General features: G+C 41.5%; 1 protein-coding gene across 3 annotated transcripts in view; it reads right to left on the bottom strand.

The window, feature by feature from the left end:
* Positions 1–19109, bottom strand: part of LOC110509310 (collagen alpha-1(V) chain) — a 124661-nt gene that overhangs the window by 104279 nt on the left and 1273 nt on the right. The gene's annotated exons all lie outside the window — the stretch shown is intronic.

Here is a 19109-nt window from a genome sequence, read left to right as displayed (position 1 = left end):
CCCTGACCTTATTGCTTTAGCAGAGGGAATACCAGATGGTTTACTTCATCGTCTCCACAGCAAGCGCTGAGCGGCTCAGAGTCTCAGACCAGAGAGAGATAAATCAGTGTCTGCCGGGACCCCCCCCCCCCCCTCTCCTCCCCTCCCCCTCTGCTCCCCTCCTTCCCCTCCTCAGTAGCAGACTAAGATGGAAAATCTGACTCAGCCTTGCTGCTCAGTCTTTAACTCTCAGTTTACAGTGAGACTGGCTGCAAAGAAATGGCACTCTTGAGAGACGAAGGCATTCTCTCTCTCTCTCTCTCTCTCTCTTTCTGCTGTCACCTTCTGTAGCTCCCTCTTAGGACGTCTGGCCTTACTTGTCATTCCCTCGTCTTTTCTTTTCTTTCTCTCCTCACTATTATTCCTCCATGCTCTCTCCCCCTTCCCTCTACCTCTCGATTCTCGCTCTGTCTTTTCTCTCCGTGCTTCTCTTTGTCTACCACTCTCTCAGTCCCTCTTATCTTTCTTTCTGTCTCTCTTTCACTTACTCTCTCTCTCTCTCTCTTTCTCTCTCTCTCTACCTCTCTCTCTCTCTCTCTCTACCTCTCTCTCTCTCTCTCTACCTCTCTCTCTCTCTCTCTTTCTCTCTCTCTCTCTACCTCTCTCTCTCTTTCTCTCTCTCTCTCTCTCTCTACCTCTCTCTCTCGTTCTCTCTCTCTCTCTCTACCTCTCTCTCTCTTTCTCTCTACCTCTCCCTCTCTCTCTCTCTACCTCTCTCTCTCTCTCTGTCTCTCTCTTTCTCTCTCTTTCCATTTCTCACCGTTCCCTGGGGCCCCCTTGCCTCCTCTGTCTCTCTCGCTGCTGATCTCCTTCTGAGGGCCGAGGGTTGACTGCTGGGTGACTAACAACAAAATAAGACGGCGCTCGAAATTCCAGAACAAACCTTCTCTCCCAACATCAATTTGGACAGACATGAACAAGACGAACAACGAGCAGAAACAAAATAAGCTAAAGTGCAATAATCCTAACAGGGTAAAACTAACAAAAGACATAACATACACACACATAAACACACACGGCAGAACAGACAGTACTTTCCAATGGCTATCAGACTTCTAGATCTCAACAGTCTGGCTGTTGCTATAGTGACCCACTTTGAAACAATTATGTGAATTGCTTTGACTTTTCTGGAGGAAATGATGAATCGAACCTGAGCTGTTTCCTTTCAAATGCAGGAACAAGTAGAAAGTAAAATGCCTACCTTTATTCACAGACACAAACCACAATTCCATGTCATCATCAGGGAACTCAATGACCCAGAAAGTTTTGACAGAAAGCACTGTCACTGAGCCAATGATACATACGTTCTAACAGGCTTTGTGGCCTACTTATCCAAAGTTATGGATCAATATTCAACATGACACCCAAAATTATAACAAAACTACTCATGAAATTACATTTCAAGCCAGTGCCTTAGAAATGTGAAAAACTATATCTAAAGATTACAAAATGTATTGAAAAAAAAATACATTTCAGTGCCACATCCGACGAGCATCTATCTTAGTCCTGTATTGAAACTTTGCCTGTTTCATGGTTCATCGGAGGGCGTAGCGGGATTTCTTATAAGCGTCCAGTTTAGTGTCCTGCTCCTTGAAAGCAGCAGCTCTAGTCTTTAGCTCAGTGCGGATGTTGCCTGGGATATGTACGTACGGTCACTGTGGGGACAACGTCATCGATGGACTTATTAATGAAGTCAGTCACTGATGTGGTAAACTCCTCAATGCCATTGGATGAATCCCGGAACATATTCCAGTCTGTGTTAGCGAAACAGCCCCGTAGTTTAGCATCCACTTCATTGGATCACTTCCTTATTGAGCGCATTACTAGTACTTCCTGTTTGAGTTTTTGCTTGTAAGCAGGAATCAGTAGGATAGAGTTATGGTCCCAATTTGCCAAACGGAGGACGGAAGGGTAGATCTTTGTATGCGTCTCTGTGTGTGGAGTAAAGGTGATCTAGAGTTTTTTTTCCCCTCTAGTTGCACAGGTGACAGACATGCTGGTAGAAATGAGGTAAAATGGATTTCAGTTGTCCTGCCTTAAAGTCACCGGCCACTAGAAGTGTCACCTCTGGATGAGCATTTTCTTGTTTGCTTATGGCCGTATACAGCTTGTTGAGTGCGGTCTTAGTGCCAGCATCAGTTTGTGGTGGTAAATATACAGCTATGAAAAATACAGATGAAAACTCTCTTGGCAAATAGTATTGTCTACAGCAGGGGTACTCAACTCTTACCCTATGACAAGGAAAGGCAACCCTGGTCCTGGAGTTCTGCAGGTGCTTCATTTTTTATCATTTAACTGACCTGGAAGACCAGGTGTTTTGAATTTAGGTAATCACCAAAATGATTAATTAACTACGTTTCTCAGTGTGCCTGCGGCACTCCAGGAACAGGGTTGCCTATTTCTTCCCTACGAGGTTTTCTGTTCTACCTGATAATTAATAACACACACCTGGTGTCCCAGGTCTAAATCAATCCCTGATTAGAGGGGAACAACAACAACAAAAAGTTGTTGAACTGGCAGCTTATCATGACGTACTCTAACTCAGGTGAGCAGAACCTTGAGACTTCCTTAATATTAGAGATTGCGCACCAGCTGTTGTTAATAAAGAGACACAAACCACCCCCTGCCCCACCCCGCCCCACCCCACCCCATCTGACCGGACTCTGCCGTTCTGTACTGCCTATGCATAGAAAAAACAGATGTACATTATCCATGTCTTGTTCAGCCATGACTCCGAGAAGCATATTATATTACGGTTGTTAATGTCCCGTTGATAGGATAGTCTCAAACAGAGCTTGTCCAGTTTATTCTCTAGCGATTGCACACTAGTCAATAGAACAGAGGGAAGAGGCAATTTATTCCTTCACTGCCTTAGCCTCATCAGGGTGCCCGCGCGCTAGCCTCTATTAGCGCCTTCATCTTCTTCTTTGAGTGTCGTGGATTAGGGCCATAATGTCTTTCGCCTCCGACTCATTGAAGAAGAAGTCCTCGTGCAAATTGGGGTTAGTGATAGCTGTTCTGATAGGAAATGATGGTGGAAAAATGATGTACAAAAAAAGTTCAAATCAGCGCAAAAAAATACACAAAACAGCATAATTGGCCAGGAGCCCCTGAAACATCCGTCATTCCCTTTGGCACCGTTTTATTCATAATGTGGGCTCTAATGACCAGTCAAACACCAGTCGGACTTGTTCACAGACCGAACTTGCCAGGAGATCTACTCTAAACCCTGTGAAAAATCTTTGGAACTCGCTTCCAATGTCTCCATGGCAGCCATTTCCTGTCCCAGTTTTGAGCGGGTGGGGGGATTGGTTGTCCTGCCCTGGCCTGACACTACCGGCTGACACTAAGAGAGGAGACATAGAGCCCACCGGCCAGGTGAAGAAGGAACACACTAACTCCTCTTTCACCTCACTTTCTCTTAAAGAGAGAGAGAGAGAAAGAGAGAGCAAGCGTGAGATAGAGAGAATTACTGATAGAACTAGAAAACATTTATGTGAAAGACAAACGAGAGAGAGCAGATAAAAGGAAATGAGTGTCATTCTAACTCTTTCAAGCAACACAAACATAGGCACCGACACATGCATACAAACACACGATAACATAAGCCACTATACACACACGTACACATGGATTTTGTGTTGTAGATATGTGGTAATAGAGTAGGGGCCAGAGGTCACACACTTAATATGTTGTGAAATCTGTTGTAAAAATGTACTGCTATGTTTTTATGTATAACTGCCTTAATTTTGCCGGACCCCAGGAAGAGTAACTGCTGCCTTGGCTAATGGGGATCCATAATAAATACAAATATTTTTATATCACTCTCAGAAGGGATGAGAGAAAGAGAGAATAAAAGCACAGAGAATGTCTTCCATAACATCAACCACAACTCTATGCGATAGTAATTACTGAAGTGAGTGTGGCTGTGGCCTGTGGCTCTGCAGCAGAGCTGAGGACAAGGAGAGGAGGAGGGCCCGCCATAATAACACAGCAGTACAGCCTTCTCAAAGCTCAGCACAACTGACGTCCGTGTTAACTGGGGTCACTCTATGTCCGCCGTAACTTGTCTGTGCTCTGTGCTCTGTGCCTGAGAACTACCTCCGCCGGCATATCAGTCATGCTTCGCTAGCAGGACTTTTTACAGAAACGGGGATGGAATCAACCATCGTTTACAGAACATACTTTCTTTCAAAAACGAGTTCAGTTTTACAGGCGCTAATCAACTGACTTCTCCAGTGATGTGAGATTCACACGTTCTGTGTTGTTCAACCTCGTTTTGTTCCACCTATAACGGCTCTGTTAGCAAGGTTCATGTGTGGCTGATGCGCTGCCCTGGGTCTAAGCGATGCAAAGTGAGCAGAGGCCGTTTCTTTATGTCTGTCTCTCTGTCTCTCTTTCATATAGTCTTTCCAAACACTATCACCCAACCCCCCAGCACATTTGATGACCTAATAAAGCAAAAAAATAGAATGGCTCCAGAGCAGTGGATAAATAAAATGGCTCCAGAGCATAACATAAATAAAAATATTTTTACATTTTTAGATAAAACGATACTAAATATATTAACTTCACCAAATAACTGATAAAAACATACTGTTTTGCAATAAAGGTCTACAGTAGCCTCAACAGCACCTTCTAGGGTAGCACAATGGTGAGGCCAGCGGACAGCTATTTTCCATCTTCCTCTAGGCTGGATACATTGATTTCAATACAAAACCTAGGAGGGTAATGGTTCTTACCCCCTTCCATATACTTCCATATACTTAGACAGTAATTATGATGACTTCTGGAGGACGTCCTCCAACCTATCAGAGCTCTTGCAGCATGAATTGACATGTTGTGCATCCAATCAAAGGATCAGAGAAGGAATCTAGTACTGAAAGCATAAGCTAAAGCTGCACACTGAAAAAACATTTTTATAGGGGTTCTTTGGTTTGTAGCCATTGTGGAACCCTTTTTGGTGCTAATATCTTTTTAAGGTTCTATAAAGCACCATTAAATAAGGTTCTGAATAGCACCAAAAAATGGTTCTGCTATGGTTACAACCCTTTTGGGGCTATATAGACCCATTTTCTATGGTTCTTTAAGGAACATTTATGGAGAACGGCCATACCGGAGTCTTTCACAAGACACTGTCACTGGCCATAATCATGTGCAACAAGCCATTGCATAACACAACATATTAGGTAAATTGGAATGACACTGTCACTCACGGTTGCACAAAAAGAGCTGTGCGCAAACTATGCCCAAAATAGTCTAATGAGCCGCCTCCCCTACATTTGAATTATTACTAAAAGAGTAAAGAACACTTTTGTGAACTCTAAATAACCATTGAAGATCTCAAAGGGTTCTTTGAGTCATTATGGTTCCACATTGAACAATCCTCTTCCCAAAAAATCCTTGAGAAACCCACTTTTTTTGTGTGTGTATTGCCAGCGAAGCATTGTACACATGGATTAGATTGTGGGTTTACTAATGCATTATTTTTAGTAGCTAGCTAGGTTGACTATGACGTTAGCTAATATGGTGACAACATGTAGGCTGTGTAGCAGTTAGCGGTTATGGTTTGAAGATTTGGCTTGGATACGTTTTTTCGCCTGGTCACAGACGGCTGTTGTGTTCTGCACTGAAGTCAACAAGATAAGGGAAAGGGTGGGAGGAGGAGAGCGCGTAGATGCGAGAAGGAATTATATAACAAGCAAAGTGATGATGCTGTAGGCCTCTGTGACTGCTATGAATGTGAAATGTGTATGCGGGTGATCAGGGGTCTATTCATTCTGACGATTCTGTTGCAAAATGTTAAAAAATTACGGAAACAAACGGTACGAAATGGGGATGGACCTATTGGACCTGATTTTGACCTGATTTTGTCCAATAGAAACGACAACTGTTTGCAACTGTTTGGACTAATGATCACACCCCAGATCAGCTAAATGCAGGCAAAAGTGCAAAATGGTATTGAATGTTTCACTGCCTGTCACCTTAATTTTCCTAAGCTATTCTTGAATATGGGTTGTCTCACCAATTATTCCATGCCTATTTCTAGAAAATATGAATTTATTTTAGAATATTTCTAGAAAATATTTTCTCCAATTTGTCTCTCGACCTATGCACCTAAGTTAACACGTTAATTTGTAGGATAGGTTGTAGGGTATAGAGCACATTTAAGTATCATGTAGTAGCCTAAACCTATCGATGTTACATTGAGCTGGGTGAATGGAATATGAATGACAGTCATCCAATACACTGTAATAGAAATAACCAAGTGGACAATTTCAACTGACAAAAATAAATGTGATGAAGTTGAATCAACGTGGAAAACTTTGCACTAAAATCAATGACATGGTGACATTTTCTGTCGATTTCACATTGAATTAATGTGATTTGAGAACTCAACCAAATGTAAATAAAATTAGACGTTGATGTCTGTGCCCAGTGGGAAGGCAACGATTCTGAAAAAAATGGGGCCTCCCTAATCTTAAACGGCACAAACCCCCACTGCTCCAGAGGTTTCTGGCGTGGAGCTAGCTACCAGAGAAGGGAATCATGCTATTACCCTGTAAAACACTTCAGTCAGTAGTTCTGATGCCCAGACTGTGGCTAGGACTGAGCCTAGGGCTGACTGGGAATGGGGGACTAGGGTTGGAAAGGATGACTCATTGCATTGCTTTCCATGCTCAATCATTATAATAACCCCTGATGGAGAACAGTACTGCTGTCCTGGAGAGCTGAGCTGAATGCCCAATTATTTTGTCTGGACAATAGCTAAATGGTATAACACTACTGTTCTTACAGTGTATAAAGGTGGTGTTGAGTGAAAACTGGCATAGTCGATGACACTACTCTACCAACTGCAAGAGCATACTATCATGACATTCTAAGCCCTACACTGGCAAGGTGGAACGTCTTTAGAAAACACAAACAGACACTTACTTGAAAGACACACTGATGAAAAGACTAAAATCCCTACAACCATTATTGGAGCTATGGGTTGTCAACTTAAACCAACAGCGTCTTGACTTAATTATATGAGACAGAATATATATGAAGCAACTCTACTTTTCTCTATGAAATCAAAATAATAGCCTATTTTCGCTATTTCAATAGAGGATCATGACCAAGCCCAACCATAGTCTCCTGTCAAATCCCTGCCCTGGCTCAACAACTCTGGCCCATCCGGATGCATCGTGGGAAGATGGCCAATAAGATGTCCCAGGGTCCTTTGGGGCAGTCTATGTACTCTTGAGAGAACAGTGTTTCACTGTCCCCAACAGTCACTAGCACGGCACTGAAATCTTCACAACATGAGTGTCATACAAAGGATATCCTTCAATCTGACAAAGAGAGGGTCAAACTTCTGACCAGGAATATTATTTGATCACCCATCTCATTCCATCATCTACACAGATATAAAAAGCCAAGTGGCATGTGAGTGAGGAGAAAGAAGAATGTGTCAGTCTTTGCTGTTGATCAGGCATTGGATGGAGCTGGTTGGAGGCTAGGGGTCATAAACTAAAACATGAACTGCTCAACCGGCCGGTCTGTTCAGTTCCACACCCTAATGGCTGCACTCACAGTCTGAAGTGGCTCATGAGATTGCAGGGTCACTGCTTCCAGTCCAGCTAACTCAGATTCTTTCCCCTGCACCACGGTGATAGACACACACACAGCCATTTTCACTCCACACAACCACTACTTATCTGATTCAGTAGAACTGCAGACCCCAAAACGATTTCCCATATCAGGGGACAAGAATATAGTCATTGAAAAGCTTGGGCAGAAGTGTGTCTGCGTTTGCTCAGAAGGGACAAACAATGGCTAATAATGATGGGGGTTGGATTTGGGGATTGAAAGGAATGTCCTCCATTTTGGGTTTCATGGCTGTGTTTTTATTACTTGATTGCAATGCTCAAATGCCATCAGTCTGGAGTCTGTGTCTGTGTTTCAAAATATTGCAGTCAAAATAGAACAGTCCCGGATTTTCCCATTACAACACCAGGTTGAGAGGCCATGGCCATTAGAAAGGCTTGATCATGAACATACTGCATCAATTAGTAACAGCCTTGCCATCTCCTTTCATACAACACACACGCATGGCATCAGGGGGAATGTGATAGAAATCTATCATGGAAACTTCCTTTTGTCGAGGAACCGTTCCAACTGAAGGTCGAGAGGAACCGAGTGGAACCCGAGAGGATGGAGGATGGAGGGCGTGAGGACAGAAAACAGATGCAGCCCAGCTGTATCTGACCTTTGAACCCCATAGTAAAGTCAACCTTTACATAAAAATAACCTTTTAATGACCCAGGTTGCTTTGCTTTGCTCCAAACCTCGCCGCTATGAAATTCACACCGTTTCCAAAGCCTCTCACCTAATGTGATGCAGGTATATTTCCAGTGAAAAGCCTAAAACCAGTGAGGTACAAATGGTGAACTTTTCTTGAGAAAAATTCCACAGTATTTTATTGCATAGTGCCTTGTTCCACCAGCAGTGGGATAAAAACTTCTGGAACGTCTTTGTCCCCCTTTTTTTTAGGTTCAGCAGAAGGCAAAATGGAGCTTATCGGATCCAGATGCTGAACGAGCACACAGTGAAACAACAAGTATTCTCCCGTTACTTTTTAATCAAGAACAAATGGATAAAAGCGTTAAATATTGGAGAAACTCCATGAATCATAAGATAACAAAGACTCCCTTTCAGACCGAAAACAACAAGCAGTATAGTCAACATTTACATATCGAGTAGTGTGTGGCTTTGGCCCCGATACACCCACGTTTTCATTTTTGCCCAGGTATTCAAGGAATGTTATTGTAGTATTTTTTATGAATAAAGCAGTTTGACAGTTCCAGACCTAGGGGAATGATTCCTATTGACGCAGACAACAACCTTTACTTAATTAATTATAACAAACCATTAGAAAAAGAGACCAAAACACTGAAATGTGTTTGAAGCTTTGTGAAAAGGTTCCATTGATTCTGCTGGGGGACTTTGTGGAAGCTGTGAACAAGGCAGCCAGATGGCTAATATACAGCAACAACTTCCCAAAGAGAGTCAAATAAAAATGCCCTCATAGAGCTCAAGGAATTAAAGTTCTTTAAATCAAGATCTAGATAAAGACAGAGTCAGCTAGCTGGAGTCAGTAAGTCAGCTATTTATCACCCATGTTTCAACCACTAAATGCCCAAATGCAGCCATTTTTTTATCTCAAAATCAAATAATTTCTGTGTAGCAAGCAATTAAGTACCTTACTGGTCAAAAATAAACAAAAAAAAGCTTCTCAGCAAAGAGCAATTTCTCAAGCAAGAATTTTCCTAGGACTGTCTGGGAGTGGTCTGAGTGGGAAGGGGAGAACTGAAAACGAGCTGTTATTGGTAGAGAGGTTTGAACTCTCTTTCTTATTGGTCAATTAACTAATTAACCAAAATTAGCCAAAACTCCATCCCACCAAAACAGGCAGACATTTCTTTTCAAACAGCTCTTACACTAAAAGGGCATTATCATTATTTTCACAATTTCACAGTATTATTCCAACCACATAGTGTGGAAATACTGTATATATCAAACACATGAAAATCAAAAACTGGGCCTTTAAATCACATTCTACCTTCTTTGTTTTTAGTTCTTGAAAATGTCATCAAAGCGAGAATGGGCATGGTTTTCCAAAAGCAAAACATTCCAGACTTTTTTGTGCCTGTTAATCATGTCATGCAAGTTTGACAAAGTACCCAAAATGCACCTCTTTCTCTTTATTTACAGTATGTGCCCCTCATGTCCTAAGCAGCCAATGCAAAAGCACAAAAATCACATTTAGCACTAGGCAATGGTTGAACGATGATCTTACGGCTAAAGATGATATCAATGTTTTTCTAAAACTCACCCCAGTTAAGTAAAACCAGGAATAGTAGTTCAACCACTGGTCGATCCTAAAGCAGACATTCCTTTCCTCAGGCTCTAAAACTGTAAATCTGGCAGCGCTGGTCACCTGAAGGACAAGATCCTCAAACTTTAACTAACTCCACCCACCACACCCAGGGCTAGAACTGGGATGATAAAACCAAAGATTATCGACACCGACCATGCCAATCACTTAACGCAGGCCTTCTGCAGTTATTGTTTATTACGATAAGTAGCCTGTACTAGAGAAAGGTGCAGTTTGCTAATATGAGAAATTGTTAATTGGACAATTGATGCCTACAACCATCAACCTAGTAACAGTAGTTTAAAGGATCATTTTAAAAGATGGTGTACATTAATGTTATAAATGTATCATTCTATTTATCCATATCGCATCAATTGAGGCAAATCATCGCAATATGGATTTTGTCCATATTACCCAGCTCTACCCAGGACACCTGTGTCCTATTGGTCTCAAGTTATTACCAGACTTTCTCTCTGTACTCTATAAACATTGAACTGAGGTCAATCTCTACCTCTGATGACACGTGGGATTAACGTTAGTAGAAATACATTTGTGTCATTATATATCTGATCCTTGTACAGTTCAAATGACATCATTATAGAAAGCGTAGGTCTTGATAGTTGTGAGAACGGTTCTGTTTTGTTCTCACCTTGTCATTGTCACCATATTTGATGAGGTTTGGGCCAGGGACTTTCTGTTTGCTACGAGTTCTAGGACAACTAAATGTTGTATTAAACCACCACACAATTAAAACTGAATTGTATTGACCTAAGGCTTGTCTAAAAAAAAATATACCGGATCCAATTTGGAAACAGAAAAGGAAAACCAGACATATGGGTATTTACTGCAAATATTTCTCAACAAAAGAAAGGCCAATACCAGTAAATGGTACAAACCAATAGCCACAGGAAACAACACACCCCCCTTATTAATTATATGTCAATTATTATCAGTAAAGAGTATTATCATGTGAGTGTTAACGTGTTCATTTGTACAGTATGCCTAATCATAAAAAGTGTTTCATATCACAACTGAAATAAAAACTGTTTCATTTATATAATTTCAGTGGAGAATGGTGCCTTCTTGGGGCTACTCCAAAGCTGTGTTGATATTGGAATGATATTACTCAACACATTTCTTTTAATTTGTTACACTGTGTTGAAAACGTAAAAATCAACGACGTGGTAAACCGATAGATTCTGCCATGTAGACGATGTTGCATGTGTAGTGAGCAATCACAGACAGACATCTAGAATCCTCTAGTCTGGAGATAGACGATGATGCAGTAGTTCCACTGTGTAGGTGAAGTCTAGCTTGATCCCAGATCTGTTTGTGCTGTCTTACCAACTCCCATGGCCATGAGTTGGCAAGACAGTGCAAACAGATCTGGGACCAGTCTACAGTAGGGGATGATTAGTAAGCCTGATCAGAACCAGAGGTTTTCTGGATGGATGTCTCTGAAGGAGATGGGTGTGCTTCCAGGTCAGCAGTCAGCCCTTCCCTGGGAATATAGAGGGGTTATCTGGTTTAGGTCATGATAATGTGTTCTTTACTGTTGAACCCCCTGGAGAACCTGGAGTCATTAGTTTGAGTTACCAGCTAACTATAACGTTTGTCTGCCCTGATACGACACAGCTTTCACACGTTGTAAATCAAAGCTGACCATTTTCTCATGTACCCTAACACTGCCTAAAATGACCTGTATCAATGTGTGTCTTACAGTGTCATTTTCATCTTGACATCAAACGTTCCGGACCTGAATAGTGGAGTTTCGAAAGTATCAGCTAGAAATGTGTCAGATTTTATGTCAGATTCTGATACATAGCAGCACTGAATCCAGGTCCTTGGATACATCCGGACACACCACATCTGACAGTTTACAGTAATCACTCCAAGTAATCCAGACAGAGTTAGGCTATCCAACATGTGGAATTGTTGATCACCTGCAACCTGCATTCAGAATGACTTCCAAAGTAGGATATACTGAGACTACCTCAATCATCTAAACTGGAACAATCATGTCAGTAGCGAGTGCAATAAATCCAACTATTAACAGATTGGATTAGTTTAGAAAACGGTATGTTATTTATCTTTCTGTAGCATGAAACTGATCAACGAATCAATGTACATGCAAAAACACAGATACTACAGTAAAACAAACAATTCTGAAAATCGCACCGTGAATACAGCAGGCTGGGAAATATTATATATGGTTCAATGTAGAACCCATCTTACCATACAAAGATTCCTACTTGCCATCTAAAAATTGTTATTAGGGTGTTAAAGGTTCTAGGTTGAACCCTTTGCCTTACAAAGAACCCTTGTGTTCTAAAAAGGGTTCTTCAGATCAAAATGTTTATCCGCAAATAAAACCCTTTTGGAACCCTTTTTTCTAAGAGTGTACAGTAGGTCTAATGTCTGAACATCTAATGTTTGCTGTGCATTTCAATTATTTGCTATCGAGCTGAATGAAGAGAGCTAGCTAACTAGCCAGCTAACTTTTGGCTAGCTCCAGATGTAGCTAACGTTAGCTAACATCAATTTACTAGCAGGGATTAAAAAAAATATTTTATAGGTAGCTAGCTAGTTTGTGTGTAACAGGGTTGTTGCTAGCTATTTAACGAGAATCACATTTCTCTACACCACCTATTTGGCACTGGGCTCCTGTCTTTTGGACCAGTCTAACAGAGTTCGCAAAAATGATTTCATACATAGTTAGCTAGCTAGCTATTGAACTAATGTTTGACTTTATGTTTAGTTCATTGACTCCTGTTGACCTTGCTTTACATTCATGTGTATTTAGCAAAATCTTGTGGTTGGTCGACAGTATTGCACCCCTTGGCTTTGGCCATTCAATTGTTGCATTTTCCACCATATTGTTTTATTCCCTTTGCACACTTACTCTGCAGCAATATATTGTAAGTTCAAACCAAGGTTCTCCAACTCTGGTCCTGGAGAGTTACTGTGTGCAGGCTTTTGCTACAGCCCATCACTTAACACACATTCAAAGAACCAGGTCTTAAGACTGGTCTATGATTAGCTGAAGCAAGTGTGCTACTGCAGTGCTGCAAAGAACCTACACACTGAGTTGCTTTCCAAGAACAGAGTTGCCTAACACACTACTAACAATGTGTTTTATATCTGACAGCTGATGACCAGAAGTTGAGAAAGAGAAAAATATGTTTGAAGATGAAACTGGCCTGGAAGACTCCACACCTTGGCGTTACTAAGGATTGAAACATTTGACTGCTTGAGCGACACCAGAGTTGATGCATTTCCGTTTACACGTCAACACTACATTACCTTTTCCAGAGCTCTTGACTACGAATTGATGTATTTTGTTCTGTAAATAAAGGTAATTAGATTTTATTTATGCTAAACCTTTTTTCCTTCCAATTTGTTTTTACAAATCTTTACAGGAAAACGCCACGGGCACTATCTGATGTGTGGAGACATTTCACTGCAGCTAATGTAGAAGGATAAGCTGTGTACGTTTGCAAATACTGTGCCAAATCAGATGAAGAATGCAACAAAGATGCAGTATCATCTGGCCAATTGCATAAAGTTCCCTCAGCGCTCACAACAAGCAACCTCTGACAAAAGTCCCTCTACTTCTATTCGAGGTGAAAAGGATGAATCAGACACCTTATCAATAGCAACAGCTCAAGGGTCCTCCTGGAATCAGAAGTTTTTTTGACTCAATAGAGGAATGTAGTCAGAGAAATGCTGATGAAGGTCTTGCTCAAGCTGTGTATGCAACTGGTTCACCTCCGATTCTCACAGGCAATGTGTATTGGAAAAGATTTCTGAATGTTCTTCGCCCAGCATTCACCCCTCCAACAGACACACCGGTCTCTACATTGCAGATGAGCTGAAGGCAGTCAACAATGACCTTGGACCACAGAAGGTATTTGCACTGGTGACAGACAATGCTGCAAACATGAAGGCTGCTTGGTCCTACCCTCACATCACACCCATTGGCTGTGCTGCTCATGCATTGAATCTGCTTCGCAAGGACACCATGGCACTGAAAACAATGGATACACTCTACAAGAGAGCCAAGGAAATGGTTAGGTATGTGAAGGGTCATCAAATTATATTAGCAATCTACCTCACCAAGCAAAGTAAGAAGAATAAGAGCACCACATTGAAGATGCCCAGCAACACCCGTTAGGGTGGTGTTGTCTTCATGTTTGACAATCTCCTGGAGGGGAAAGAGTCTCTCCAAGAAATGGCCATATCACAGTATACCGATATGGACAGCCCCATCAAGAGGATCCTCCTGGATGATATATTTTGGGAGAGAGTGGTAAGCAGCCTGAAACTCCTGAAACCTATAGCAGTAGCCTTTGCACGGATTGGGGGAGACAATGCCATCCTGTCTGATGTTCAGACTCTGCTTACAGATGTAAGAGAAGAAATCCGTACTGCTGCACTGTTGCTTCAAGCAGAGAAAACTGCAGTTCTGAAATACATCAAAAAGCGTGAAAACTTCTGCCTGAAGCCCATACATGACGCAGCGGACCCCAATAAAGGTTGGCAAAAGCATCATGTCTGGTGCAGAGATCAACAAGGCCTATTGTGTCATCACTACCGTGTCTCGCCAACTTGGCCTGGATGAGGGCAAGATTCTTGGCAGACTGGCGAAGTACACTTCCAACAAGTGCTTTGGAATGGAGATGCAATATGGCAGTCGTGCCAACATATCTGATCAGCCAACTGGTGGAAGGGACTTTGTGGATCTGAGGCTCTTTCCCCTGTTGCCTCCATCATCCTCCAAATCCCACCAACATCAGCCGCCTCAGAGTGCAACTGGTCCTTGTTTGGGAACACACATACCAAATCGCGCAACAGGCTAAACCAAAAGGGTTAAAAATTGGTGGCCATCTGGGCAAATGTGAGGCTTTTTGAGCCTGACAACGAGCCATCCTCAACAAGGTTGGAAAGTGACAGTGAAGATGAGGCCTGAGTCTGATTTTCAAGAGGTGGACATTGACGAGGTCCTAGGAGAAGACATGGAACCCTGAGAGGGAGACAACCAAAGCTTTAGTTTCTGTTGAAAACGTTTTTGGGAGATGCAATGGATCATTGGGGATCGAGACAAAAAAATAGAAAACTTGAGCGTGCATAAATATTCACCCCCCAAAGTCAATACTTTCTACAGCCACCTTTTGCAGCAATTACAGCTGCAAGTCTCTTCGGTTATTTTCTCTTTAGGCACATCTAGCCACTGGGACTTTTGCCCATCTTCAAAGCAAAACTGCTCTAGCTCCTTCAAGTTGGATGTGTTCTGCTGGTGTACAGCATTCTTTAAGTCATGCCACAGATTCTCAATTGGATTGAGGTCTGGGCTTTGACTAGGCCATTCCAAGACATTTAAATGTTTCCCCTTAAACCAAACGGGTGTTGCTTTAGCAGTATACTTTGTCCTGCTGGAAGGTGAATCTCCGTCCCAGTCTCAAATCTCTGGAAGACTGAAACAGGTTTCTCTCAAGAGTTTCCCTGTATTTAGCGGCATCCATCATTCCTTCAATTAGTTTCTCTGTCCCTGACAATGAAAAATATCCCCATAGCATGGTGGTGGCAGCATCAGGATGGTGTTCTCGGGGTGATGGGAGGTGTTGGGTTTGCGCAAAACACAGTGTTTTCCTTGGTGGCCAAAAATATCAATTTTAGTCTCATCTGACCAGAGTACCTTCTTCCATATGTTTGGGGAGTCTCCCACAAGCCTTTTGGCGAACACCAAACATGTATGCTTTTTTTTTTTTAGGCAACTCTTAAATTAAGTAAAGCCCAGCTCTGTGGAGTGTACGGCTTAAAGTGGCCCTATGGACAGATGCTCCAATCTCCGCTGTGGAGCTTTGCAGCTCCTTCAGGTTATCTTTGGTCTCTTTGTTGCCTCTCTGATTAATACCCTCCTTGCCTCGTCCGTGAGTTTTGGTGGGAGGCCCTCTTTTGGCAAGTTTGTTGTGGTGCCATATTCTTTACATTTTTTAATAATGGATTTAATGGTGCTCTGTGGGATGTTCAAAGTTTCAGGTATATATTTTTATAACCCAACCCTGATCTGTACTTCTCCACAACTTTGTCCCTGACCTGTTTGGAGAGCTCCTTGGTCTTCATAGTGCCGCTTGCTTGGTGGTGCCGCTTGCTTGGTGGTGTTGCAGACTCTGGGGCCTTTCAGAACAGGTGTATATATACTGAGATCATGTGACAGATCATGTGACACTTAGATTGCACACAGGTGGACTTTATTTAACTAACTATGTAACTTCTGAAGGTAAGTGGTTGCACCAGATCTAATTTAGGGACTTCATAGCAAAGGGGGTGAATACATATGTACGCAACACTTTTCCGTTTATTATTATTATTATTTTTAATCATTTAACTTCACCAATTTGGACTATTTTGTGTATGTCCATTACATGAAATCCAAATAAAAATCTAGTTAAATTACAAGTTGTAATGCAACAAAATAGGAAAATCACCAAGGGGAGTGAAAACTTTTGTCAGGCACTGTAATTCCCATATATTCTGGTTAATTCCCACAGAAAGTTTCTACCTCTGAATATTCCCCAAAAATGTGCAAGCCTAGTCGAGACCTGTCTGATCTTGATACGGGGGTATTTTGTTGCACTGTAACCTGTTAATCAGGTAATCTGGTGGAATTCAACAGCTGTTACACACTCTGTATGTTACAGTTTAAAAGTTATTCTTGATAATCTAGCTAGAATATGTATTATGCTTATTTCCTGTAAAATAAATATTTTCATGATTGTTGGTTACATTTTTGTATAGAAAACTGCTTAGAGTGACATTGGCAACAATAGCAATGAAATAAGGCTCTTGCTAGCCAATACCGAGTTATAAAAACTTCACTCATACTTGCATGTGTACTGGTTTCAGGAAGTGTTGCAGCATCACAAGCAATCATTTAACTCTGGTTGTTTTCTTCTGTTGGTATTTAAGAGTTGATTAAAGCCAGCAGCTTCATAGTGAGTTCTGTCCAACGCCCTATAACCCTAGTAAAACTCCAGTCCAACTCTCATCTGGAGCTATTCTGACATGACTTGGAACTATTGATGTATATGAACCTTGTAATGTTGATGCTATGTTTTGGCCATTGAGTGGCCATATTGGCACTCCTCAGAAAAGCAGTACTCCCTTGGAATGAATGGAATTCTAGTATATCATTTTTAATGTTTCAAGGACAAATGTACATGTATTTAAGTATTTATTGTTGTAGTGGGGACAGTAAAATTAGTACTTTCTAAAAACTATACTTTAAGGGGAAAAAAGTATATATTTTTTATTTATTTGTATGTTTAGCTTACATAATATAATTTAAAGGTATGCATTAAGGTGTCTGGAATAGAATAAACCTGGCAAAAACAAATGTAGACATGAGTAAATGCATTTATATAGTTTCCTAAATGGTTTCTAGAATTATGGAGGAGTGGTAGCTTCAAAACAGCGCCTCCTGTCAGTCATTTAGTGTATATATAATGAATTGCTAGGAACTGGGTATGGTTCGGTCAATCACATATAACCAATGACAAGACTACAGCCCTTGTATTTTTTTACCATTAATTTACCAGGTTGATTTGAAAACAGAAGACCTCTTTTTCGAGAGAGAGACCTGGCCATTTATTTTACAGGGAAAAAGTTCAAGGCCAACCCCTTATGTAACCCAAAAGGCAATAATCAACTATCAGTCTGCATGATAATTCACATGAATATGAATTTGTTTCCATCATTAGCACACCACTCTGACATTTCTGTGCACGTCCATGCAACTTAGGTTGACTGGAAATCAAATTAGGTTATCAAATTCCAGTCAAATAGGGAATTTAATTGAATCCACTCCAGCTCGCCGCATCTTCAGCTCAGATGTGGGGGTTTTTCTGCCTCGTCCTTTGAGGCATGTGGAGAGAACAGACCAGGCTATCTGTTTATCTAACAGCGTTTTGACTGGCTGACTGACTGGCTGGCTGGTTGACCCAGCTGGTTGACTGACTGAGAGCTCCACTGTAGCACCATTCAGTCTGAGGCCACCTACCATGCCAGGCAGTCCAGTGAGCTAAGAATATATGTAGGCCAGGCCACTAGGCCTTGGCCTGACTCATACTCCCACCCCACTGCTCCTGTCCATGGCTCGGACCCCCTCCTTCACCTAGCTACATGCAATCTCTGTTAGCCCAGAAGTCAAATCTTGCATAATTTGGTCAGCTGCGTGATTAACTTCTGTATTCATACCTGTTAGAAATTGAGAGGTCCGGGCAAAAAAAAGAAGTCTCCTCCCTCGCATAAGGAAAACTCTCAGCCAGAGCCCCCCTTACAAATCACTCAAGGTGAAGCGGTTTAAGCACCGCCTTTGCCTAATCCTGATAAGCAAATGTCCAAATAACCATTGACGAACCTAAAAACCGAAACCAATGAGGATATCATGAATCCCATTCATTCCTAACTCATACAATTAATTTCCAACAGTGATTTGACATTCTAATAAGGGTGTTGAAAAGCAGCGTAAAACAGCATGATTGCAAAACCATATAGGTTCACAGGCACACTGTTTTCAAAAAAAAGTTTAGGTTACAAGTGATCATAAATAACCTTGTTTTGTCATCACACGGCACATAAAACAGACAGCTGGAATGCTGGAGGATTGCCAGACAAATATTTATGGGATATTTTTGTTATTTTTAAACAGCCTTGAATATTTCACAGAGACATTGCACTGTTATAGCGGTTATGAGGTAGGTCAGAAAAGTCCACGCGCGCATCCATGCCCAAAATGAGATGCCAAGTGTAGGCTCCACCCTGCTACTTCAGACGATGGACGGGCACGCCCTCTCACGAGAGCTGAGCTCCATTCTGTCTCTCATTAAATAAATACCCCTTTGACTTACTGTTTCATGTTGGGAATCTGGAGGACAGTGTTGGATGTCCTTGTCATCAAGTTTAAAATACCAATTTAAGCCAAAATGTTGCCATATACAAAAACTAAGGCAATTACTACCTTTTTGATATCATATCCACAAAAGCTGCATTATGTTTTTTCCAGTTATGCTACATAAAATGCAATCAAGTTGGCCTAAAAAAAAAAGAGAGATGATATCGTGCCATAAAAAGTGATACAGGGCATTGT

This window comes from Oncorhynchus mykiss, chromosome 29 (genome assembly GCF_057628025.1).
Source record: "Oncorhynchus mykiss isolate SJ-2025 chromosome 29, ASM5762802v1, whole genome shotgun sequence".
Lineage (NCBI taxonomy): Eukaryota > Metazoa > Chordata > Actinopteri > Salmoniformes > Salmonidae > Oncorhynchus > Oncorhynchus mykiss.
Note: the sequence above shows the minus strand (reverse complement) of the source record. Positions and strands in the feature narration are given on the sequence as shown.